Below are 27,602 nucleotides of genomic sequence, written 5' to 3'. Positions count from 1 at the left end.
TAAAGAGCCCAGATTTCTGGAGATGAGAAACACAAAGTATCTCAATGGGTCACTTTGAATGATGACAAGTGAGGCCATTCCTGCTACCACCCCTTGGTTCTGGATCTCATGTTTTCTTCCTATAGGAAACACATGCCCAATAGAGATGGCTAATTCAGTACATATTAATATTATCTGCAAGGAATGTACCCCATCTTCTCAGAGCATGGCCTCCAAGCTGGAGCTCCAGTCAGCAGCTTTGAGATGGTGTGGCATGTGATAAGATCAGTGAGTTCCCTGTCATAGGCCCCCTCCTGCACCTCTTTTGCTGTGAAGGTACTCCCTGATGGATGTTATATTGTGTGGGATTCCATGCCTATGGATCAGCCACCAGAGAGTAGAATTGGCTGAAACTTTATGAACAGGAAAAGTACCTCATACCCAAAATATGTGCCTGTTCCTGTGGTAACACATCATTGGCCCTTTCAATTTTCAAAGGAGATTAATGTAGTCACTTGTTACCAAGAGGCTGGTTCATCTTTTCAAGAAGTTGTGCCATACTGGGGCTCAGCATTGGTCTCTGTTGCTGGCAGAGACAGCAATAGCTAGGTCAGTCTTGGTGAGTGGGAGTGTTAGGTGTACCTCAATGTGCTTGTTCTAGTATGGCTGATTACAAAGGCAGACTAATGTCAGCTGGCCATGTCACTTTGTCTATTTGGTTGTTCAGTGTCCCTTCCAAGTGAGCAAAGACTTAAAAGAAATGAGGGAGTTCACCAAATACATATGGGAGACCGGTGGGAGAATTCCAAGCCAAAAATATATATATACTAGAGGCCCAGTGCACAAAATTCGTCATGGGGGGGCTGTCCCTCAGCCCAGCCTGCACCTTCTCCAATCTGGGACCCCTCGAGGAATGTCTGACTGCCCGTTTAGGCCCGATCCCACCAGGATTGGGCCTAAACGGGCAGTCAGACATCCCTCTCACAATCCAGGACTGCTGGCTCCCAACTGCTTGCCTGCCTGCCTTCCTGATTGCCCCTAACCGCTTCTGCCTGCCAGCCTGATCACCCCCTAACCACTCCCCTGGCATCCTGATTGATGCCTAACTGCTCCCCTGCCAGCCTGCTTGCCCCTAACTGCCCTTCCCTGCAGGCCTGGTCACCCCTAACTGCCCTCCCCTAAAGGCCCGGTCACCCCTAACTTCCCTCCCCTGCAGGTCTGGTCACCCCCAACTGCTCTCCCCTGCAGACCTGGGTCTCTCCCAACTGCCCTTCCCTGCAGACCCAGTGACCCCCAACTTCCCTCCTCTGCCAGCTGGGTCACCCCTAACTGCCCTCCCTTGCAGGCCTGGTCCCTCCCAACTGCCCTCCCCTGCTGGCCATCTTGTGGTGGCCATCTTGTGTCCACCTGGGGGCAGGATCTTTGACCACATGGGGGAAGCCATCTTGTGTGTTGGAGTGATGGTCAATCCGCATATTACTCTTTTATTAGATAGGATAGAGGCCTGGTGCATGGATGGGGGCCAGCTGGTTTGCCCTGAAGGGTGTCCCGGATCAGGGTGGGGGTTCCCTTGGGGCGTGAGGTGGCCTGGGCGAGGGACCTGTGGTGGTTTGGCCATGCCCCCCAGAGACCCAAGTGGAGGCCCTGGTATCTGAGATTTATTTATCTTCTACAATTGAAACTTTGTAGCCTGGAGCAGAGCCAAGCCTTCTGCTTGCTCCGTGGTGGCAGCCATTTCTGTTGGGATTTATTTATCTTCTATAATTGAAACTTTGTAGCGGAGGCCAAGGCAGGCCAGGGCTTCAGAAGCTTGGCTTCCTCCATTGCCAGGGGCAACCCTAGCCTCTTGCTCACTCCAGCTCCGTGGCTGCCGCCATTTTGTTGGGATTTATTTACCTTCTATAATTAAAACTTTGTAGCCTGGAGTGGGCCAGCCTGTGTATGTGGAAAGCTTGGCTTCCTCCATTGCCAGGGAAACCCAAGCCTCCCTCTTGCTCTCTCTGTGGCCGCATCCATCTTGGTTGGATTAATTTGCATACTCGTTCCTGATTGGCTGGTGGGCGTGGCTATCTAATAAAAGAGTAATATGCAAATTAACCACCACTCCGCTACATCCATAAGCCACGCCCGGTAGGATCGGGCCTAAACTGGCAGATGGACATCCCTTGAGGGGTTCCAGATTGGAGAGAGTGCAGGCTGGGCTGAGGGAATTTTGTGCACCAGGCCTCTACTCTAGTGTGTGTGTGTGTGTGTGTGTGTGTGTGTGTGTGTGTGTGCATATATATATATATATATATATATATATATATTTTTTTTTTTTTTTTTTTTTTTCAGCTAAAGAAAAGACCCATAGGCAGGAGCAAGCCTGGTGTGATAGGAATCAGCACTGAGTTGAGGGTGGGGTTTCTGGGCAGAATGTATGAGAAGGCAAGGGAAGGAAACACAACTTCTGGTATGAGTGAAATGGAAGCCACTGCAGGGCTTTTGGTAAAAGGAGTGACATGACTGAACTTGAAAGTTCCCAGTTTGCCATTTTCCAGAAAGGATATATGCACTCCTATGTTCATAGCAGCACAATTTACAATAGCTAAGATTTGGGAAATGCCTAAGAGCCCATCAGCAGATGAGTGGATTAAAAAACTGTGGTACATCTACAAAATGGAATACTATGCCTCTATAAAAAAGAAGGAACTTTTACCATTTGCAACAGCATAGATGGAACTGGAGAGCATTATGCTAAGCGAAATAAGCCAGTCAGAGAAAGATAAATATCACATGATCTCACTCAAATGTAGGATATAATGATCAACATAATTTGATGAACAAGAATAGATCCAGAGACATATGGTAGGGGAGGAGGGGTTAGAGAGCAACCAAAGGACTTGTATGCATGCATATTAGCATATCCAATGGACACATGCACTGGGGCAGTAGGGGCTTGCCAAGGGTGGGAATGGCTGGGGTGGGGGCGGTCAATTGGGGAAAAAGAAGACATATGTAAAACTTTAGACAATAAAAAAAAAGTTCCCAGACTGCTGTGATGAGGTGGGCTGAGGGATGCAAAGGTGACAAGACATGCTGAGGCTCACACCAGGATCATAGCAGTGGAAGAGGAAGAAGTAGTCACATTCGAGATATATTTTTAAACCATGCAAGTCAAATTGATTGCCTGATCAATTAGATGTGAAATGGAATAGCAGAAAGGGGCCAAAGATGCCTCCAAGAGTTTGTCTTGAGCAGCTGGGAGGATGGGGTTGAGGCGCATCTTTCCTTCTCTGTGCTTCCAGAGCAAGCATCTCTAAATCATGTGCCTCTCCTTAAACATCTATCTCCTCCCAGGTAATGACACATTTATTTTGTTAATGAACTGTGTCTCATGAGTCTTTTCTTCAAGGCCTAATAACTATTTATCAAATGAATGACTGTGTTATTTTGTTAGGGTTGTCATCACAAAGTACCACAAGCTGAGCCTAATGAAGGAGAAACCAAGATGGAAAATTAAGAAATAAGAGTAGAATCAGAAGAGAACAATAGCCTGGCCTGTGTGGCTAAGTGGTTGAGTGTCGACCCATGAACCAGGAGGTCACGGTTGGATTCCCAGTCAGGGCATATGCCCAGATTGCAGGCTTGATCCCCAGTAGGGAGGGTGTAGGAGGCAGCCAATCAATGATTATCTCTCATCATTGATGTTTCTATCCCTCTCTCCCTCTCCCTTCCTCTCTCTGAAATCAATGAAAACATATTTTTTAAAATAAGAGAATAATGTCACAAAAGCCAAGAGAGAAGAAAGATTGAAGAAGAAGGAAATGGCAACCAGTACCCAGTGCTGCAGAGAATTCAGGGGAGATGAAGTATGGGGTGCCCTTACCAAGGAAGATGCTGTTCCTATAACTGGGACGTGACCTTTCGCATCCCTGAGCTGTGAAATTGAGAAACATCCTCTTCTGTGACACACTAGCCGGGATGTTTGGGTACAATCTGAAATCATAAGTGCAGAAAGAGAATACTGCAGTTGTCATAGAAATTTGAAAATGTGTAAGCAATTTTACTGAAGAGATAGGCTTAATGCCCTCCTTTCAATCCATACTGTAAATCCAAAAGTCTTCACTCATTTATTTTGAGGTTAAGAGTTTACTCAAGTAGTAAAATACAGGGTGGAGCAAAAGTAGGCTCATAGTTGTTTGTATGGAAAATAATACAATAATTAATAAATAATAATACAAGAATAAACTCTGAGTTTCATGTACTCACAGCTGTAAACCTACTTTTGCCAACCATTGTATATCAGATCAGATTCTGGCCTAGGATCTCTGAGTCCAGGATATGAAAAGATCTCTGAAGAGATGTTCTGTTTCTCATAACATTAACTACAGTTAGACAATGTGTGCTATTCAAAAGGAAGATTCTACAAGAGGCCACAAACACCCTAACTTTGTATCCCTCAATATACCTCAACTTATAAGTGTTTTCTTTAATGGATTACAAGGGGTGAATAGGGGTTAAGGGAAAGGGGGGGAAATTGGAGACATCTGTAATACTATCAACAATAAAAATATATATTTTTTAAAAATAAAATTATACTTTAAGACATGAAAAAAATAAAATAAAATGGATTACATTCACTCAAGAGGAAATGCAACAATAAAATTATTTTCCCTTACCCTGATGGGAAGTGTGTAAGTTTTTTAATGTTCCAATATTGTTTTTACAAGTCAATATATAAGTATTATTGAAAGGTCCAATATTGCCTGAGTTTTATAGCTCGTGGGCTCCTTTAGGAACCCATTAGCATCAGAAAATAGTTTTATATAATCCTTTAAGCTAGCCCAGGTTTTGATAACATTGAAAGTGAAGCTAAAGTATAGCTTGTAAGTTACAAAATTTGCTATTGATCCTTTTCTGATATATCCTTTTCCTCAATAATTAATTGATTTATGACAAAACTAATAAAAGCTAATGTTTATTGAGAAATCAGTACATTGCAGACATGGGCTAAGTGCTTTAAATTTGTATTCAAGCCCTTCCTCCCTGTGTCTCACGTCACCATTCCCTCCACCCCACGTTTCAATGACCAGAAGGCTCTGCACATTTCATACTTTGAAACTTTCTCCCACCTACTCACAACTCCTGAAATCCTGCCACTCTACCAACTGGAATTCATGGTCCATTAACAGAAACATTCCTGATATCTCCAATCTAATCTCCAAATATTTCTTTCTTCTTGTTTTGACAGAAACTGATGCTCTCCTCTCACATGATGGCTGTTTTCCATTCACACACCAAAGCTGGATGGAGGTAAGAGAGTAACCCTGCTCCATCATCTTCGCCACTTCCAGATCCTCTCCCTTTAAATCTACTTTATATCTCATGTCATTTTATATTACATCCAATCCTTCTTGAATTTCCATTTCTCTTTCTTCAAAATATATCTGAAAACTGACAACTTCTCACTACCTTGGCTGCTGTGGTTCAAATCCAAATGCCATCATCTCTGGTCTGGATCACTGTTCTAGTCTCCTGAAAGATCTTCCTACTTCCACCTGCCCCTTATAATGTAATATATGTGACTGGAGCTCCAATACCTCCTCTGACCTCAGTACCTTCTACTCTCAGTTCCAGCTGCATTGTCTTCCTTCTGCTCCTTGAACACACTATTCATGCTCCTTCCCTTACCTCCCCTCCCTCTGTCTGAGTATCTTTCCCACAAAGATCCACATGGCTCACTCCCTCTTCCCTTTCTAGACTTCATTCACATTTGACATTCTCTTGAACCAGTTATCATCACTCAATTCAAATTTCAACTTCCTCACCCCTTCCCTCACACTCTCCATTCCCCTTAATCTACCCTACATTTTTCTATTCCTTTCTTTTCTTTGTATTTTTGTTTTTGCGTAACACTCATTACCTTCTAAGAATCTATATAGTTTACTTATTTCTTGTGTTTATTATATACTATATTTATTGGTTATTTTTTACCCTCTTCTCAGTAGAGATAGACATTTAGCATAATATTGCACCAAAGCTATTCTGCTATAGATTACAGTGTTAACAAGAACAAAAATGTTATGGGCTTTTTCTTTTCTTTCTTCCTTTTTTCCCCCTCCAATTTGAAGACTGTAATAATCTACTGATGGAGCCAAGAAAGAGCAGGAATTGAAGAGAGAAGGGGCTTTTGAATGTCAGCCTGAAGTGGGTAATTTTCAGAATGAAAGATGACCTGATCAGAGAGTGGAGGGTCAAGATGGTGGCATAGGTAAACACAGTACTCACCTCCTCCCACAACTACATCAAAATGACAACTAAACCACAGAACAACCATCATTCAGAACCACCTGAAATCTGGCTGAATAGAAGCCCTCCAACGAGAGAATTAAAGAAGAAGCCACACTGAGACTGGTAGAAGGGGCAGAGGCATGGAGCAGGCTGGACCCAAACCCATGTGCAGTGTGTTTTTAATCGAGTAAAATATCTTGGCCATGGAGGCACTCCATGAGGAGTGAGGGGTCCCAGTCTCACAGCAGACCCTTCAGCCCAAAGTTCCAGTGCCAGGAAGAGAAATCTTCATAATTTCAAGCTATAAAAACAGGAGGGATTATGGCTGAGTGACATGGAGGGTTGCTGGAGTCCCAGGCAGTTTCTCTTAAAGGGTCAGTGCACAGATTTACTTGGACTCACTCCCTCTGAGCTCCACGCTGGGTCAACAGCTTGAAAGGATCCAGGGACATATGGGGAGGAACTAAATTGTCTGGCATCAGAGCATGAACTAAAGAGCAGCTTTCTCCCATACAGAAGTGCTGGCAGAGGTCATTGTTCCTTTGCTGAGAACTCCCCCATCAAACTGGCCCACAATGTTCACTCCACCTGTGTAGCTCCCTGAAAGCCCTACCCAATCAATTTGCAGACCCACCCAAGCTGTTTGCAGTGACTTTTCTATATGAATGACCTGTCCTGGTTCAGGCTTCAGACTTTCCTAAAATCTTCCAAACTAACAGCAGCACGTCCCATACCTCTTGTTAAGTGGTCCCAGGCCTGGCACCAGAGGCAGCCTGACTTGGTTCACAGTTTGGCCTCTCCTGGGCATTTCTAAGTCCAGCATAAGGAGCAGCCATTTGCATATTACTCTGTAGCTCATGCTGGGTGACCCCAGGTAAAGCACAGGAAGTGCCTGACTTTGCACATCCCTGAAGGCCCCAGAACTACTACAGCTGGTGGTCAGCTTCAGACCATGCCAGATTACAACTCTACCACATCCATGAATAACATACTTAAGGGGCAGACTCCTTGAGTACCAAAGCCCCACTGAAGCAAGTCCTGCTCCATGGGGGTATCTCTTGCATAGCAGCTCTTCCACTGTAGTCACAGCTGGTCCCCACAGCCAATTGGCCTGGGAGTAAATCCCTCGCAGTGACTCCAACAGCAATCAAGGCTCAACTACAACAGGACAGTGCATACAGCCCACACAGGGGCACAACTAAAGTGCCCATCTCAGGTTACAGAGGAGGCTGAGCCACTGGGCCCTACAAGACACCTACCACACAAGGCCATTCTACCAAGTCCAGGAGACATAGCAGCTCTACATAATACAATGAAAAAAACACAGTGAAGCAGCCAATATGTAGAGACAAAGAAACATGTCACAAATGAAAGAACAGAAGAAATTTCCAGAAAAAGACTAAATGAAATGGAAGCAAGCAAACTACCAGATACAGTGTTCAAAACAATGTTATAAGGATGCTCAAAGAACTTAATGAGAACTTCAAGGAACTTAGTGAGAACTTCAACAACATAAAAAGAAACAGAAATAAAGGATACACTAATGGAAATGAAGAATAGTTTACAGGAAATCAACAGTAGAGCAGGGGAATCAAATCATAATTTGAAATATGAGAAAGCAAAAAATGCCCAAACAGAACAGCAAAAAGAATTCAAAGATGTGAAGGTAGTATAAGGAGCCCCTGGGACAACTTCAAGCATACCAACACTCATATCATGAGAGTGCAGTAAGAAGAAAAGAAGCAAGAAATCGAAAATGTATTTGAAGAAATAATGACAGAACACTTCCCCTACCTGGTGAAATAAATAGACATACAAGTCCAGGAAGCACAGAGAGTCCCAAAGGAGATGAACCCAAAGAGGCCCACATTAAAAGATATCATAATTAAAATGTCTAAGGTTAAAGACAAAGAGAAAAATTTAAAAGCAGGAAGAGAAAAGCAGTTAGTTACCTACAAGGGAGTGTCCATATGACTGTCAGCTAATTTCTCAATAGAAACTTTGCAAGCCAGAAGGGAGTGGCAAGAAATATTCAAAGTGATGAAAAGCAAGGAACTACAACCAAGATTATGCTGCCATCTAGAAATGAAGGTGAGATAAAGAGCTTCACAGACAATAAAAAGCTAAAGGAGTTCATCACCACCAAACCAATATTACATGAATTGTTAATGAAAACAAAAGCAGGGGTAGCAATACATATATCTGACAAAATAGATTTCAAAACAAAGGCCATAACAAGAGACAAAGAAAGCCACTAAATAATACTAAAGAGATCGATACAACAAGAGGTTATAACCCCATGCCCACTGGCATGACTCAGTGGTTGAGCATTGACCTATGAACCAGGAGGTTATGGTTTGATTCTAGTCAGGATACATGCCCAGGTTGCAGGCTAGATCCCCAGTGTGCGGTGTGCAGGAGGTAGCTAATCAATGATTCTCTATCATCATTGATGTTTCTATCTCTCTCTCCCTCTTCCTGCTTCTCTAAAATAATTTTTTTTAATTTTAAGAGTTTATAACCCTGGCAAGCATATATGCACCCAATATAGGAGCACCTAAAAATATAAAAAGGGTCTTGGAGGACTTTAAGGGAGAGATCAACAGCGATACAGTCATAGTAGGGGATTTTAATACCCCACTGACATCACTGGATAGATCTTCCAGGTAAAAAATCAACAAGGACATAGAGACCTTAAACAACACACTAGAATAGATGGATTTAATTGATATTTACAGAACATTCCACCCCAAAGCTGGAGAATAAACATTCTTCTCAAGCGTACATGGGACATTTGAGAAAATAAATCACATGTTAGGAAACAAAATAAGTCTCTACAAGTTCAAGAGGATTGAAATCATATCAAGCATCTTCTCAGATCACAATAGCATGAAACTAGAAATCAACTACAATAAAAATACTGACAAACATTCAAACACACGAAGGCTAAATAGCATGTTATTAAACAATGAATGGTTTGCAGATTTTTAATATTTCCTACAATTTTTGTGATAGTATACTACGTTACTACAGTTATGGTAATATTATTAACTTTAAAATCTTTTTTCTTGAAATATTAATGTTTATTGCATATAATATTATTATATTTAAAATCGTTTTTCTTGAAAATTAATGTTTATTGCATGTAAATATAAAATAAAATAAAATAAAATATAACAAAAGGAGTAATAACATGACATTAAAAAACACACACACACACACGCAATGAATGTGTTACCATGAGATCAAGAAATAAAAAACTTCCTGGAAGCAAACAAAAATGAGCACACAACAACCTAATATTTATGGGACACAGCAAAAGGAATCCTGAAAGTTCATAAGTATTACATGCCTATTGCAACAAACAAGAAAAAGGTCTAATAAACTTTCTAACACTACAGCTAAAAGAATTAGAAAGAGAACAACAAGAAAAGCCCAGAGTAAGAAGTAGGAAGGAAATATTAAAGATCAGAGCAGAAATAAATGACATAGAGACTAAACAAATAATAATAAAGAAGATAAAAAAAAATCCAAGATCTGGTTCTTTGAAAAGATAAACAAAATGATGAACCTTTAGCCATATCATCAAGAAACAAAGACAGAGGACAAAAATAAATAAAATAACAAATGAAAAAAGTGAAGTAAGAACTGAAATTGCAGAAATACTAAGTATTGTAAGGAAATACTATGAACAACTATATGCCAAAAAGCTGGACAACTTGGACAAAATGGACAAATTTCTAGGAAAACACAATCTTCTGCAGCTGAATCAGGAAGAATCAGAAAACCTGAATAGGCTAATTTCAACAACTGATGAAATTGAAGCAGCAATAAAAAATAAAAAAAATAAAAACCCCCTCAAAAAAAGCACAGGCCCAGATGGTTTCACAGAGGAATTGAACCAAACATTCAAAGAAGAAGTAACACCCATTTCCCTCAAACTATTTCAAAAAATCCAAGAGGAAGAAACACTTCTATGCTCTTTTTACAAGACCAGCATTATCCTAATCCCAAAGTCAGGTAAATATACTACAAAGAAAGATAATTACAGGCCAATGTCCCTGATGTACATAAATACTAAAATCCTCAACAAAATATTAGCAAATCAGATCTAGGCATATATTAAAAAGATCACACACCATGACCAAGTAGGATTAATTCCAGGGATACAAAGCTGGTACAATATTTGCAAATCAATAAATGTGATACATCACATAAACAAATTCAAAGATAAAAATCACATGAAAATATCAATAGATGCAAAAAAAAAAAAGCATTCACAAAATCCAATACCCATTTTTGATAAAAACTCTCAGCAAAGTTGGAGTAGAGGAATCATATCTCAACATAATAAAGGTCATATATGACAAACCTACAGCCAACATACATACAGTGGGCAAAAGCTAAAAAATACCTAAGAACAGGAACAAGTCAGGGATATCTGCTTTTACCAGTCTTATTCAATACTAGAGCCCAGGTGCACAAAATTCATGCATGGGAGGGGGGTGGTCCCTCAGCCTAGCCTGCAACCTCTCACAATCCGGGACCTTTCAGGATTTTTCGGGATTAGGCCTAAACCGGCAGTCAGACATCCCTCTCACAATCCAGGACCACTAGCTCCTAACTGCTCACCTGCCTGCCTGATTGGCCCTAACCACTCTGTCTGCCTGCCTGATTGGCCCTAACCACTCTGTCTGCCTGCCTCATTGCCCCTAACCACTCGCCTGCCTGCTGATCGCCCCTAACCACTAGCCTGCCTGCCTGATTGCCCTTAAGTACACGCCTGCCAACCTGATCACCCCTAACCACTTGCCTGCCTGCCTCATCACCCCTAACCACTAGCCTGCCTGCCTGATTGCCCCTAACCACTCTGTCTGCCTGCCTCATCGCTCCTAACCATTCGCCTGCCTACTGATTGCCCCTAACCACTAGCCTGCCTGCCTGATTGCCCCTAACCACTCACCTGCCTATCTCATCACCCCTAATCACTCACTCGCTGGCCCAATCACCCCTAACCACCTCTGCCTGCCTGCCTGACCACCCCTAACCACTTGCCTGCCTACCTCATTGCCCCTAACTGCCTCTACCTGCCTGCCTCATCACCCCTAACCACTTGCCTGTCTGCCTGATTGCCCCTTACCACTCGCCTACCTGCTGATCACCCTAACCACTTTTCTGCCTGCCTGATCAACCCTAATCTCTCCCTGGAGGGCGGGGCCAGTCAGGGCAAGGGGCCATGGTGTTCTGGTCTCTGGTTGTTCTGGTTGTTCCACCGTTTCTGTCACTGGGCTTTTATCATATAGGATAGTACTGAAAGTCTTAGCCACAGTGATCAGATAAGAAGAAAAAAAAAATCCAAATTGGAAAGGAGAAAGTAAAACTCTCATTATTTGCAGATGACATGATATTGTACATATAAAACCCTAAAGACTCCACCAAAACACTACTACATTTAATAAATGAATTCATCAATTTAGCAGGATACAAAATTAACACCCAGAAAACAATGGCATTTTTATACATCAATAATGATCTCTCAGAAAGAGAAACTAAAAAAACCAATCCCATTTACCATTGCAACAAAAAAATTAAGACACTTGGGAATAAACTTAAGAAGGGGGTAAAAGTACTCTGAAAACGAGAGTATGTTGAAAAAAGAGATAGAAAATATAAACAAGTGGGAGAATATATCATGTTCATGGATTGATAGAATTAACATCATTAAAGTGTCCACACTACCCAAAGCAATCTATATTAAAATCAATGCAATTCATATTAAAAGACCAACATCATGTTTCACAGATCTAGAACAAATACTCCAAAAATTCATATGGAACCCAAAAAGACCCCAAATAGCTGCAGCAATCTTGAGAAAGAACAGTTAGAGGGATCACAATACCAAATATCAAGTTATACTACAAAGCCACTGTACTCAAAACAGCCTGGTACTGGCACAGTAATAGGCATATAGATCAATGGAACAGAACAGAGAAACCAGAAATTGACCCAAGGCATTTATGTTCTATTAATATTTGACAATGAAGGTAAGAGCATACAATGGAGTAAAAACAGTCCCTTCAATAAATGGTGTTGGGAAAATTGGACACCAGACCAAAAAAAAAAAAAATGAAACTAGACCACTAATTTACACCATATGTAAGAATAAACACAAAATGGATAAAAGACTTAATTGTAAGTAATGAAACCATTAAAATGCTAGAAGAAAATGTAGGCAGCAAAATATCAAACATCTCACATAGCAATATTTTCACAGATACACCACCCTGGACAAGAGAAACAAGAGAAAAATAAACAAATGGGACTAGATCAAACTAAAAAGTTTCTGCACAGCAAAAGAAATCATCAACAAAATGAAAAGGGAACCCACTGTATGAGAGAACATATTTGCCAATGATACATCTGATAAGGGGTAATTTCCAAAATATATAACTCAACAAAATCAAAACAATATATGCAGAAAAAGCATTTAAAAATGAGCAGAAGACTTTAATAGACACTTCTGAAAAGTGAACATACAGGTGGCCAAGAGACATATGTGAAAAAAATGCTCAAAGTCACTGATTATCAGAGAGATGCAAATTAAAATGGCAATGAGGTACAACCTCACACCTGCCAGAGTGGTTACCATCAATAAATCAACAAACAAGTGCTGGTGAGGATGCGGAGAAAAAGGAACCCTCGTGCACTGCTGGTGGGAATGCAGACTGGTGCAGCCACTATGGAAAACAGTGTGGAGTTTCCTCAAAATATTTAAAATGGAACTGCCTTTTGAGCCAGTCATCCTACTTCTATGAACGTATCTTAAGAAACCTGAAACACCAATCAGAAAGAATATATGCACCCCTATGTTCATAGCAGCATTATTTACAATAGCTAAGATCTGGAAACAGACCAAGTGTCCATCAGTAGCTGAATGGATAAAAAAGCTGTGGTATATTTACACAATGGAATACTATGCAGCTATAAAAAAAAGGAAGGATCTCTTACCCTTTGAGAAGCATGGAGGGACCTGGAGAGTATTATTCTAAGTGAAATAAGTCGGTCATAGAAAAACAAGAATCACATGATCTCACTTATAGGTGAAATCTAATGAACAAAATAAACTGACAAACAAAACAGATCCAGAAACATTGAAGCATACAACAGACTGACATATTTCAGAGTGAAGAGAGGTGGGTGGACAGGAAGAGATTAACCAAAGAACCTATATTCATGTATGCATAACCCATGGACATAGACAATGGTGCAGTGAAGGCCTGGGGAGGGGGTGGGAGTGAGATGGATAGGCTCAATTGGGGGAAAGAAAGGGACATCTGTAACACTTTCAACAGTAAAGATAAATTTTTAAAAATAAATAAATAATAAATAAATAAATAAATAAATAAGAAGCTGTTTAAAATGCTCATACATACATAGTTAAAACTATGTGAAGGCAATAAAGCATTTCATAGTTGCTATTAACAAAGAGAAAGAGAGAAAGATGAACTGATTAGAACAGAGAAGAAACATTTGTTGTCATTCTCTGGACTCCAACCCTCTTTCTGTTAATGGGTTGACTGTAAGTGCATCCTTTCCAGATGTGATAAGGCATTGAGAATGGGTGAACCTCTTTTAAAATGACTAACAAGTAAGAAAACCTACTAATAGCAAGCAATCATTTTCAATGCATTCTTGGATTCAACAAAATTTTTTCAGTGTCTACTACCAGTATGTGAAAGAAACTGAGTAAGAAAGTATGTTATCCTGCAGATAGAAGACAAATAACCAAATAACTGTAAATATGTAGTAGAAATTTGCTATAATTAAGGCACAAGCAAATGTAACAGGAAATCCAAGGAAAGAATGATATATTCTTCAGAGGACTTAATAGCACCATGACTATAAAATTGCAAATAAAGGGAGGGCCATTTCTTTTCTGGCAGCATTATGTACCAACTTCAGTAATAAATAAATTAATTAATTAATTAATTAATTAATTAATTAATTTCTACACCCTAGAACAAGAATGTCAAATTTGTGGCCCACAGGCCACATGCAGCCCACAGTGAATATTTTTGCAGCCCAGCCAATATAACGGTATGTAAGAAATGTTTTAATAAAAATTTCATAACTTAATTTTTACAATATCCTGTTATACATAATCTCTATTATAAAAGCCCAGCGACCGAATGGCAGAATGACCAGAACGACCAGTTGACCTGTTGCTATGATGTGCACTGACCACCAGGGGGCCGGCGCTAATGCAGGAGCTGCCCCCTGATGGTCAGTGCACGGGTCCACAGCTGCTGGGCTGACTGAGATGAGCAGTGCTCCCACAGCAGGCCAATCCCACATGCCATGCCCCCACCAGTACACAAATCCATGCACTGGGCCTCTAGTCCTATCTAATAAAAAAGTAATATGCAAATTAACCATCACTCTGCTACACCCACAAGCCACGCCTACCAACCACGCCCACAAGCCAATCAGGAGGGAATATGCAAATAAACCCAACCAAGATGGCTATAGCCACAGAGAGCAGGAGGGAGGCTTTGGTTTCCCTGGCAATGGAGGAAGCCAAGCTTTCCACCTGCCCTTGCCGGCCCAGGCCTCCACTCAATGCTACAAAGTTTCAATTATAGAAGATAGATAAATCCCAACAGAAATGGCAGCAGCCACGGAGCTGGAGTGAGCAGGAGGCTAGGGTTGCCCATGGCGATAGAGGAAGCCAAGCTTCTGCAGCCCTGGCCTGCTTTGGCTTCTGCTTAAGGCTACAAAGTTTCAATTTTAGAAGATACATAAATCCCAACAGAAATGGCTGCCGCCACGGAGCAAGCAGAAGGCTTGGCTCTGCTCCAGGCTACAAAGTTTCAATTGTAGAAGATAAATAAATTCCAGATCCCAGAGCCTCTGCTTGGGTCGCCGGGGGGCATGGTCGGCCTGCAAAACACCACAAGCCCCTCACCCAGGCTGCCACACACCCCAAGGGAACCCCCACCCTGATCCAGGACACCCTTCAGGGCAAACCAGCTGGCCCCCACCCATGCACCAGGCCTCTATCCTTTCTAATAAAAGAGTAATATGCGGATTGACCATCACTCCAACACACAATATGGCTGCCCCCATGAGGTCAAAGATCCTGCCCCCAGGTGGACACAAGATGGCCACCACAAGATGGCCAGCAGCGGAGGGCAGTTGGGAGGGACCAGGCCTGCAAGGGAGGGCAGTTGGGAGCAATCAAGCCTGCTGGGGAGGGCAGTTAGGGGTGACCCAGCTGGCAGAGGAGGAAGTTGGGGGTCACTGGGTCTGCAGGGAAGGGCAGTTGGGGGGGACCCAGGCCTGCAGGGGAGGGCAGTTAGGGGTGACCAGGCCTGTAGGGGAGGGCAGTTAGGGGTGACCAGGCCTGCAGGGGAAGGCAGTTAGGGGCAAACAGGCTGGCAGGGGAGCAGTTAGGCATCAATCAGGCTGGCAGGGGAGTGGTTAGGGCAGCCTTGGGCAAACTACGGCTCGCGGGCCAGATCCAGCCTGTTCGGCTGTTCTATCCAGCCTGGAGAGCCGAAAGAGCGGAGGGTTCTCTTGCTCTCCCCTCCGCTCCTTTACTTTGAATTTATATTAATTCACACAAACATTCCATCCATGCTTTTGTTCCAGCCCTCCAGTCCAGTTTAAGAACCCATTGTGGCCCTCGAGTCAAAAAGTTTGCTCACCCCTGGGTTAGGGGGTGATCAGGCTGGCAGGCAGAAGCGGTTAGGGGCAATCAGGAAGGCAAGCAGGCAAGCAGTTGGGAACCAGCAGTCCTGGATTGTGAGAGGGATCCCAGAATGGAGAGGGTGCAGGCTGGGCTGAGGGTCAACCCCCCCGCCACCGTGCACGAATTTCGTGCACTGGGCCTCTAGTTATTAATAACGAAGTACAAGGTTCACTAATGACTGATTACTATAATCTTGTTGCATTCATTTCCCTTACATGCTTACACGCAGGTGCACTATTTCTCTCCACTAATACTAGCAGTGAATATTTTAGCAGCCTATTGCCACATCATTAGTCTTATACTGACTTGTTTGGTGTGAACAGCAGGAAATATTTCACTTTAGGAGAACAAGAAAAATAGGTTTATTTGTGTTACACTTATTAATTCAATGTCTAATAAGTTAATGTTCAAGAAAAAAATATTAATTTTTATTAAAATGTTCTATTATTTTATGTTAACGATTACTCATTTATTTTAGCCCTTTGTATTCAGCATGTCTCTATCGAAATAAACCTACATTTCTATGAAAATTGAAGCTTTTGTGTCTGTTTGTTTTTGTGGCCCACATAAACTTAAACCTTGTTTATTTGGCTGGTGTTAGCCTTTGAGTTTGACATGCTTGCCCTGGAAAAGCAAAATCCACAAAATGATAGGTAGTAAGTAGACAATTCTGAATGATTCTGCTGGAGCTCTGGTAAGTAAAGCAGAAGCATGATTAAATGGTAGAATGTGCCTGATGGTTCATCTATACCAGTGGTTGGCAAACCGCGGCTCGCGAGCCACATGTGGCTCACAAGCCGCGGTTTGCCGCTCTGTTGACTAATGAGTTTGCCAACCACTGATCTATACTAATAAAAGGATAATATGCTAATTAGACCAGACGTCTTCTGGACATCCTTCCAGACAAAGCCACGGTGGCTGGGGCTGAGGTAGAGGCGGTTAGGGGCGATCAGGCCAGCAGGGGAGGGCAGTTGGGCGCGATCAGGCCAGCAGAGAGGGCAGTTAGAGGGTGATCAGGCCAGCAGGGGAGGGCAGTTAGGGGTCAATCAGGCTGGCAGGCAGAGGTGGTTAGGGGCAATCAGGCAGGCAGGCAGCCAGTTAGAAGCCAGTGGTCCTGGATTGCAAGAGGGATGTCCGAATGCCGGTTTAGGCCCGATCCCTGGGATCACACCTAAATTGACAGTCAGACATCCCCCAAGGGGTCCTGGATTGGAGAGGGTGCAGGCCGGGCGAAGGAACCGCACCCCCCCCCCCTGGCATGAATTTCGTGCAATGGGCCTCTAGTTTTAGTATAAAGATCTATAAAAAAAATCCCATCTATTACTTGACATGAATATGTCTGATGGTCCATTTATATATGTAAAAGCCTAAGTAATCGTCACAACCAAAACAGTCAAATGGATGACCGAACAGGCTGCGTGGTGCAACCAGGCCGGCAGGGGGGTTAGTGAGGGGCGACCAAACGACTGAGCAGCAGGCTGCATGGGGCGACCAGGCCGGCAAGGGGATTAGTGAGGGACGACCAAACAACTGAACATCAGGCTGCGTGGGGTGACCAGGCTGGTGGAGGGGGGCAGTTATGGGTGACCAGGACGGCAGGGAGGGCAGTAAGGGGCAACCAAGCTGGCAGGGGAGGGAGTTAGGGGCGACCAGGCTAGTGGGTGGGGGCAGTTGGGGGTGACCAGGCCATCAGGGGGGGCAGTTAGGGGTGATCAGGCAGGCAGGCAGGTGAGTAGTTAGGAGCCAGTGGTCCCGGATTGTGAGAGGGATGTCCGACCGGCAGTCGGACATCCCTCGAGGGGTCCCAGATTGGAGAGAGTGCAGGCTGGGCTGAGGGGACCACCCCCACCCCCCATGCATGAATTTCATGCACTAGGCCTCTAGTTTTAGTATAAAGATCTATAACAAAACCCATCTATTACTTGACATGAAAGCGCTGGGAATAATTAGGGGGAAATCCCCAAGGAAAAAGGGATTCTCTGAGAATTAGAACAGGGCTTCTGAAGTGCAGCTGTACCTTAAAAAATGGAGAGTGTCTGCTGCTGTGCACCTTGGAGAAAGTGATCTTGCTTTATTAACAGAGCCTCAGACTGTTGTAATTAGCATTGATATGGAGGGGACAAAACTCATTAAAATAAAAAACTAAATACTGAAGCATACCATTAGCAACAATCTATTCATATGATATCTAGCATAGTTGATAGCTGGCCTTGTAATGTAAATCAAATTCCTCCCTACCCTAACATGAACAATCCATTCTAGAAATGCAGGTGTTATCTTACCGAGACTAAAGTCTTTTTTAAAATAGGAAAACAATACCAGTGTAATTTTTAAAGTTTTGTGTAATATCATACTCAATAGTGTTAAACACTATAAAGCTTTTCCTAATAATTAGATTCATATACATATAGGAAATTTAGCATATACAATTTATTTGAAACCAAATATTTCTACTTCATAATGCCACATGCAGTACCTAATGGACTAATGAAACTAATGCTATTTTAGAATATTTAGGTGTTAACCAACACAAAGCACAGTTATTGTTTTCATGCAATAGTGTCTCTTCATGGCAAACGACTATACCATGCACTTAAGTTGGGAAAGGGGAAGGACCCCCCACCTCATGTGCAACAGGGTAAGTGGTAAATGAGAGGCAACACAAAAGTCCTATAATTCCTCATAAGCTTTTAAGAACTAGCTCTCCATTACTATCAGTAGTTAGTTTTCTTTAAGGCTTTTATCTGAAGGAATGTATTAACAGCAATTTTGACAAAAGATGTTTTAGTTTATACACAACCATCTCAAGATTGCACATATATTTGCTTTGACTAACCTCAGAAATTCAAGCAAAACAAAGTTACAGTAGGGATATAAACAAGAAGGTCATGGGGTTAATGTTTGACTCTATCACTAATGACTTTCTTCTACCCCTCCAGAGCAGGCAAAGGCAGTAGGCTGTACCACCCAGAAACAACAAAAGATAAACATTTCCCCGCCCAAAGTCAACCAACTTGGAGCTTCCAAGTGATGAAAAAATATGTAATCATTAAAGCAAAAACAAATACAAAGTAAACATGGTAAATAACCTCCATTTTAACCCAATGAAGTCTGCCGAGGGCCCAACAAAGGATGCTAGAACAATTGACTCTAAGTTCTGACTGAACAAATAATACAACTTTAAAATTCATTTTATGGAATAAAAATGATCTCTCAAAAGATCCATAAAAATATATTGAAAATCTATCAGAAGATGGTATTTCTCAAATGCACTTATCATTAAGAATACATCCTACATGCACACATTATGGAAAAAAATTTTTTTTTTTTTTGCCGAAACCGGTTTGGCTCAGTGGATAGAGCGTCGGCCTGCGGACTGAAGGGTCCCGGGTTCGATTCCGGTCAAGGGCATGTACCTTGGTTGCGGGCACATCCCCAGTGGGAGGTGTGCAGGAGGCAGCTGATCGATGTTTCTCTCTCATCGATGTTTCTAGCTCTCTATCCCTCTCCCTTCCTCTCTGTAAAATATCAATAAAATATATTTTAAAAAAAATTTTTTTTTTTAATTTTTGACATTTGAAGGGAGGAAACACATTTCCAAAGGCAAACTTTGGGCAGAACTCATGTGTCTGTCTTGTCTTGTCTCCCACTTCAACATGGGGCTTCCCAGTGGGTCACATGGGGCTCCCCAGAGGGTCAGGTGCTTTCTTTGAAAACTTACAGAACTTGGCAGGGTACTCAGCACAGCAAAGGCTCAGAGAGTCCGACATTGAATTTGAATTAAACAAGCAAGTAAAAGTAGAATTTGACTCTTAACAGCAATAATTGTGAGTTCTCTTCACATGGTTTCTCTTAAATGCTTAAAACTCTTCATCTAGAGGATTGGAAAAGTAATTTGACACAGTAGGGCCATGGTTGCATAGCATGCCACAAGCACAATGGACAGTACAAATCCATCTAAGCATAGATATATTTTAGGTACTTTGAATCTAGGGTTCCAGAGACAGACTGGTTCCCCCATCCCTTCATTCAGGAACAGACACCGAATGTGTGCAGCAAACATGCTGGCAGGGACAGGGCCCTGCCACTGACAGAGGAACCCCAGAGTTAGTGGACATGGTTTACAAGGGCCCCAAGTTCCGGCAGTAAGTCAGTAAGTCATTCCCCATTTCTTTGAGCAACTCTGTTCACAGATAAGTGCAGCCCTTATCAGGAAGCCTTGCATGTGCCCAGTACTGTTTATTTTGGCAGTGGCTCAGTTTCTGCCTCTATAATTAAATGAGGCTGATGAGATGACAGCAGCCCCGAGAGAGATCAGAGGAAACTGCGTGATCTCCCTGGGTTTCTTTTCTCTGCTCTCCACTGCTTGGCCCCCCTTCACATTTTTTTTTCATTAATAGAGGGAGCAAATTTAACCCACATCCTGGCCCCACAGGGGAGCTCAGGAACAGCATTAAATTCCAAATCATCACTTTTATTATTATTGCTCCTCTGCCAGCAAGAGCATTTTCACTTCCCATCGGACACTATCAACAGCTTCTTCATTATCCCCACATAGGATGGAAGATGCTGACCCCACCTTCATGCTGCCCCAGAGAGCCTTAACCCAATGTTCTAACACTGGCATCTACAACTTCAAGCTAACACTTGCTAATGATAAACCTCAAATCCATCCACTTAGTCCATGGTGTAACTGTGAAACCAATAAGTCCATGGGTGATCACTTATTTTCTAAATTAATAAGTCTACTTGTTGAATGATTGACCAAAGGACCCATGTAATATCACGTGACACTATTTCCCTAATGGGCTGAGAACTCATCAAGGAAAGTGTGTGTGTGTGTGTGTGTGTGTGTGTAGATGATGATTCAAATGTTGTTTCCTTCCTAGGAGCCATTTTTTGCTTCACATCTACTAATTCAAGAAATAATCTCCAAAATTTATAGGGAACTCATACAACTTAACAAAAGGAAGATAAACAATTCAATCAAAAAATGGGCAAAGACCTAAATACTAGTAGACACTTTTCAAAAGAAGACATACAAAAGGCCAAGAGACATATGAAAAAATGCTCAAAGTCACTAATCATCCAAGAGATACAAATCAAAGCAGCAATAAGATACCATCTTGGAGGATCCAATATGGCGGCGTAGGTAAACACCTAAACTGCTGCCTCGCACAACAATTTCAAAACTACAACTAAAAGACAAAACGTCTATCACCCAGAACCACGGGAAAGCTGGCCGAGAGGAAGTTCTACAACTAGAAGGAAAGAGCAAACAGCATTGAGGGGTGCACAAGCACGGAAAAGCTGAGGTACGGAGACGCACAAATCGGGAGCACTGCTGTTTTCAACCCGAAGGGAGATAAGCTCCCGATTACTCCGAACTCGTTTCTGGGGAGACGCGGGGGACCCAAACTCCTATGGGGAGAAGCTGGACTGTCTGCCGTGGGGTCGGAAAGTGAGGGAGGCTTGCTTGCAGGGCTGCGCACAGGAATAATTGTTTACTGTGCTGGGGCGCGGGACGCAGGGACCAGAGATGCAGAGCCGACTTCTGGCAGCCATGGCTGTTTGCCACGCCCCAGCCTAGTGACGCCCTGAGACCCCGCCCCGCACAACCTACAAACCCACCCAAGCTCCAAGCAGCGGCTTTAGCATATGAACGGTCTGCCCTATTGCAGCTTAACCTAGCAAACTTGCAGCCTGGGTCAGACAGCTCCAAAACCTCCAAACCCCAAGCAAAGAGGAGAAAACTGTAGTTCTCTCTGTAGTGCCTGCTGGGTGGCCTCAGACAGTAGCTGACCTGCACCCCATTGGAGATCCAGAAGCCAGTGTACCTAGTGGTCAGAGTGAGACACCAGATTTCAACTCCTCACATCCATAAGTGACACATTCAAGAGGCAGACTCAGTGAGCACCAAAGCCCCACTGAAACAAGTCCTGCACCATAAGCGTGTCTCCAGCGCAGCAGTTCTTCCATTATAGACACAGCAGGTCCTCACAGCCAATTGGCCTGGAGGTCAATTCCTCCCAGTGTACCAACAGCAATCAAGGCTTAACTACACCAAGACTTCGCACTCAGCCCACAAAGGGGTGTACCAAAGGCATCCACCTCAGGTGATTGGGGAGGCTGAGCTACTGGCCCCTATAGGTCACCTACCACACAAAGCCACTCCATCAACACAAGGAAGCAGCAAAATGCGGAGACCAAGAAACATGTCACAAATGAGAGAAATGGAAGAAAGCAAACTACTGGACGACATAGAGTTCAGAACCACATTTATAAGGTTACTCAAGAATCTTCTAAAAACCGCTGAGGAACTTAGTGAGACCTTTAAGGATCTTAATGAGAATACCAAAAAAATGGAAAAGGACCAGTCAGAAATTAAGCATACACTGTCTGAAATAAAGAATATACAGAAACTCAACTGTACATCAAAGGACCCCAAGAATCAAACCAAAGATCTGAAATATGAGGAAACAAAAAACACCCAACCAGAAAAACAAAAAGAAAAAATCCAAAAATATGAAGATAGTGTAAGGAGCCTCTGGGACAACTTTAAGCGTACCAACATCCGAATTTTTGGGGTGCCAGAAGAAGAGAAAGAGCAAAATATTGAAAACCTATTAGAAGAAATAATGACAGAAAACTTTCCCTACCTGGTGAAAGAAATAGACTTACAAGTTCAGGAAGCACACAGAACCCCATACAAGAGGAATCCAAAGAGGACCACACCAAGACACATCATAATTAAAATGCCAAGGGCAAAAGACAAAGAGAGAATCCTGAAAGCAGCAAGAGAAAAACGGTTAGTTACCTACAAGGGAGCACCCATACGACTGTCAGCTGATTTCTCAATAGAAACTATGCAGGCCAGACGGGAGTGGCAAGAAATATTCAAAGTGATGAATAGCAAGAACCTACAACCAAGATTACTCTACCCAGCAAAGCTATCATTCAGAGTTGAAGGTCAGATAAAGAGCTTCACAGACAAGAAAAAGCTAAAGGAGTTCATCACCACCAAACCAGGATTACATGAAATGCTGAAGGGTGTTCTTTAAGAAGAGGAAGAAGAAGAAAAAGGTAAAGATAAAAATTATGAACAACAAAATGACATCAAATACATACCTACCAACAAGTGAATCTAAAAATCAAGTGAATAAAAAATCTGAAGAACAGAATGGACTGGTGAATATAATAGAATCAGGGACATAGAAAGGGAGTGGACTGACAATTCTCAGGGGGGAGGGGGTGTGAGGGGTGTGGGAAGAGACTGGACAAAAAGCTTACACCTATGGATGAAGACAGTGGCGGGGGGTAAGGGCATGGGGTGAGGTGGGGAATCAGGTGGAGGGAAGCTATGGGGGGAAAAAAGAGGAACACCTATAATAATCGGAACAATAAAGATTTATTTTAAAAAATAAAAAATAAATAAAAAAAAAAAGATACCATCTCACACCTGTCAGAATGGTTATCATCCACAAATCAACAAACAACAAGTGCTGGAGAGGATGGAGAGAAAAAGGAACCCTCTTGCACTGCTTGCAGGAATGCAGACTGGTGCAGCCACAGTGGAAACTGTATGGCATTTCCTCAAAAAATTAAAAATGGAACTTCCATTTGACCCAGTAATCCTACTTATAGGAATATATCCCAAGAAAACAGAAACACCAATCAGAAAGGATATATGCACCCCTATGTTCATAGCAGCACAATTTAAAATAGCTAAGATTTGGAAACAGCCTAAGTGCCCATCAGCAGATGACTGGATTAAAAAACTGTGGTACATTTACACAATGGAATACTATGCTGCTGTAAAAAAGAAGGAATTCTTACCATTTGAAACAGCATGGATGGACCTGGAGAGCATTATGCTAAGAGACATAAACCAGTCAGGAAAGGATAAATATCACATGATCTCACTCATTTGTGGAATATAATGAACAGCATAAACTGACAAACAAAAATAGAACTAGAGTCACAGAAGCATCAAACAGACTGACCAACCTATGAGGGAAGGTGGGAAATCAGGGGGTAAGAGATCAACCAAAGGACTTGTATGCATGCATATGGGCATAACAAATGGACACAGATAGGGGGCAGGGTGAGGCCCATATTGGGGGGTGAGGGGGCTGGGGAGAGGTCAATGGGGGGAAAAGGAAACTTACATAATACTTTAAACAATTAAGAATTTAAATTAAAAAAATAATAACTTTGAATAGCATGCTATTAAACAATGATTGGGTTACCAAAGATATCAAAGAAGAAATTAAAAACATCCTGGAAATGAATGACAATGAAAACACAACAATCCAAAATCTATGGAACACAGTGAAAGCAGTCCTGAGAGGAAAGTTTATAGCTCCACAGGCCTACCTCAAAAAAATGATAATAAATCATCAAACTCTACAACTTAAAGAATTAGAAAGAGAGCAACAAGAAAGCCATAGTGAGCAGAAGGAAGGAGATAATAAAGATCAGAGCAGAAATAAATGGCATAGAGACCAAAAAAAAAAAACAATACAAAAGATCAATGAAAACAAGAGCTAGTTCTTTGAAATGATAAACAAGATTGATGAACCTCTAGCCAGGAGCACCAAGAAGCAAAGAGAGAGGACCCACATAAACAAAATCAGAAATGAAAGAGGCAAAATAACAACAGACCCCACATAAATACAAAAAAAATGTTAAAAAATACTATGAACAACTCTATTCCAACAAACTAGACAACCTAGAGGAAATGGACATATTCCTAGAAAAATACAACCTTCCAAAACTCAATCAGGAAGATTCTAAAAATCTCAATAGGCCAATAACTATGGAGGAAATTGAAGCAGTCATCAAAAAACTTCCAGCAAACAAAGTCCAGGGCCAGATGGCTTCAAAGGGGAGTTTTACCAAACATTTAAAGAAGAACCAAAACCTATTTTCCTCAGACTATTCCAAAAAATTCAAGAGGAAGGAACACTTCCAAGCTCATTCTATGAAGCCAGCATCACCCTAATACCAAAACCAGATAAAGACAACACAATGAAAGACAATTACAGGCCAATATCCCTGATGAAAATAGATGCTAAAATCCTCAACAAAATTCTAGCAAATCAGATCCAGCATTACATCAGAAAGATCATACACCATGACCAAGTAGAATTTATCCTGGGGATGCAAGGATGGTACAATATCCGTAAATCAATAAATGTGATACATCACATAAACAAATTGAGAGATAAAAATCACATAGTCATATCAATTGATGCAGAAAAAGCATTTGACAAAATCCAACACCCTTTCGTGATAAAAACCCTCAGCAAAATGGGAATAGAGAGATCATACCTCAACATAATAAAAGCTTTATATGACAAACCTACAGCAAACATCATACTCAATGGGCAAAAAGTAAAAACATTTCACCTAAGAATAGGAACGAGACAGGGATGCCCACTTTTACCACTCCTGTTTGACATAGTACTGGAAGTGTTAGCCGTAGCAATTAGACAAGAAGAAGAAATAAAAGGTATTCAAACTGGAAAAGAAGACGTAAAACTGTCATTATTCGCAGATGACATGATACTGTACATAGAAAACCCTAAAGACTCCATCAAAAAATTATTAGACTTAATAAATGAATTCAGCAATGTAGCAGGATAAAAAATTAACGCCAAGAAATCTATGGCATTTTTATACACCAATAGTGAACTTACAGAAAGAGAGATTTAAAAAACAATCCCATTTACCATCGTACCAAAAAAAATTAAGATACCTAGGAATAAACTTAACTAAAGAGGTAAAAGACCTGTACTCAGAAAACTAAAGGACACTGAAAAAAGAGATAGAAGAAGACATAAATAGATGGAAGAACATACTGTGCTCATGGATTGGTAGAATCAACATCATTAAAATGTCCATACTACCCAAAGCAATTTATAGATTCAATGCACTTCCCATTAAAATACTAACAGCATATTTCACAGACCTAGAACAAACTCTCCAAAAATTCATCTGGAATAAAAAAAGACACCAAATAGCTGCAGCAATCCTGAGAAAGAAGAACAAAGTAGAGTGATCTCAATACCAGATATCAAGCTGTATTACAAAGTTACTGTTCTCAAAACTGCCTGGTACTGGCACAAGAACAGACATATAGACCAATGGAATAGAATAGATCCAAAAATTGATCCAAACCACTATGCTCAATTAATATTTGACAAGGAGGCAAGAGCATACAATGAAGTCAAGACAGTGTCTTCAATAAATGGTGTTGGGAAAATTGGACAGATACATGCAAAAAAAAAAATGAAAGTAGACCACCAACTTATACCATACACAAAAATAAACTCAAAATGGATAAAGGACTTAAATGTAAAACAGGAAACCATAAAAAGATTAGCGGAATCCACAGGCATCAAAATCTCAGACATGTGCCGAAGCAATAGCTTCACCGATACCCCTCCTAGGACAATGGAAACTAAGGAGAAAATAAACAAATGGGACTACATCAAAATAAAAGGCTTCTGCACAGCAAAAGAAACCATCAACAAAACAACAAGAAAGCCCACTGCATGTGAGAACATATTTGCCAATGTTATCACCAATAAGGATTTAACCTCCAACATTTACAGGGAACTCATACAACTTAACAAAAGGAAGATAAATAACCCTATCAAAAAATGGGCAACAGATCTAAATAGAGACTTTTTGAAAGAAGACATAAGGAAGGCCCAGAGGAAGGCTCATGGTCACTAATCATCCAAGAGATGCAAATCAAAATGACAGTGTGGTACCATCTCACACCTGTCAGAATGGCTATCATCAACAAATCAACAAATGACAGTGCTGGCGAGGATGCAGAAAAAAGGGCACCCTCATGCACTGCTGGTGGGAATGCAGACTGGTGCAGCCACTGTAGAGAACAGTATGGAGTTTCCTCAAAAAACTAAAAATGGAAATCCCATTTGACCCAGTAATACCACTTCTAGGAATATATACCAAGAAACTAGAGACACCAATCAGAGAGGATATATGCACCCCTATGTTCATAGCAGCACAATTTACCATAGCTAAGATTTGGAAACAGCCTAAGTGCCCATCAGCAGATGAGTGAATTAAAAAACTGTGGTACATCTACTCAATGGAATACTATGCTGCTGTAAAAAAGAAGGAATTCTTACCATTTGCAACAGCATGGATGGACCTGGGGAGCATTATGCTAAGAGACATAAACCAGTCAGGAAAAGATAAATATCACATGATCTCACTCATTTGTGGAATATAATGAACAACATAAACTGATGAACAAAAACAGATTCAGAGACAGAGAAGCATCAATCAGACCATCAAACCTCAGAGGGAAGGTAGGGGAGGGTGGGGGTAAAGGGGAGAGATCAACCAAAGGGTTTGTATGCATGCATATAAACCTAACCAATGGACACAGACACCAGGGGGGTGAGGGCATGAGTGTGGGGTTGGGGGCAATGGGGGAATAAGGACACATATGAAATAACTTAATCAATAAAGAAAAAAAGAACAGGAAAAAATAATAACTTTTATATTCTTCTTAATTTTAGCACTAGCCTCAATGAAAGTCAGGCACACTGCAAGA

The sequence above is a fragment of the Plecotus auritus genome, assembly GCF_963455305.1.
Source record: "Plecotus auritus genome assembly, chromosome: 1".
Taxonomy (NCBI): Eukaryota; Metazoa; Chordata; class Mammalia; order Chiroptera; family Vespertilionidae; genus Plecotus; species Plecotus auritus.
Note: the sequence above shows the minus strand (reverse complement) of the source record.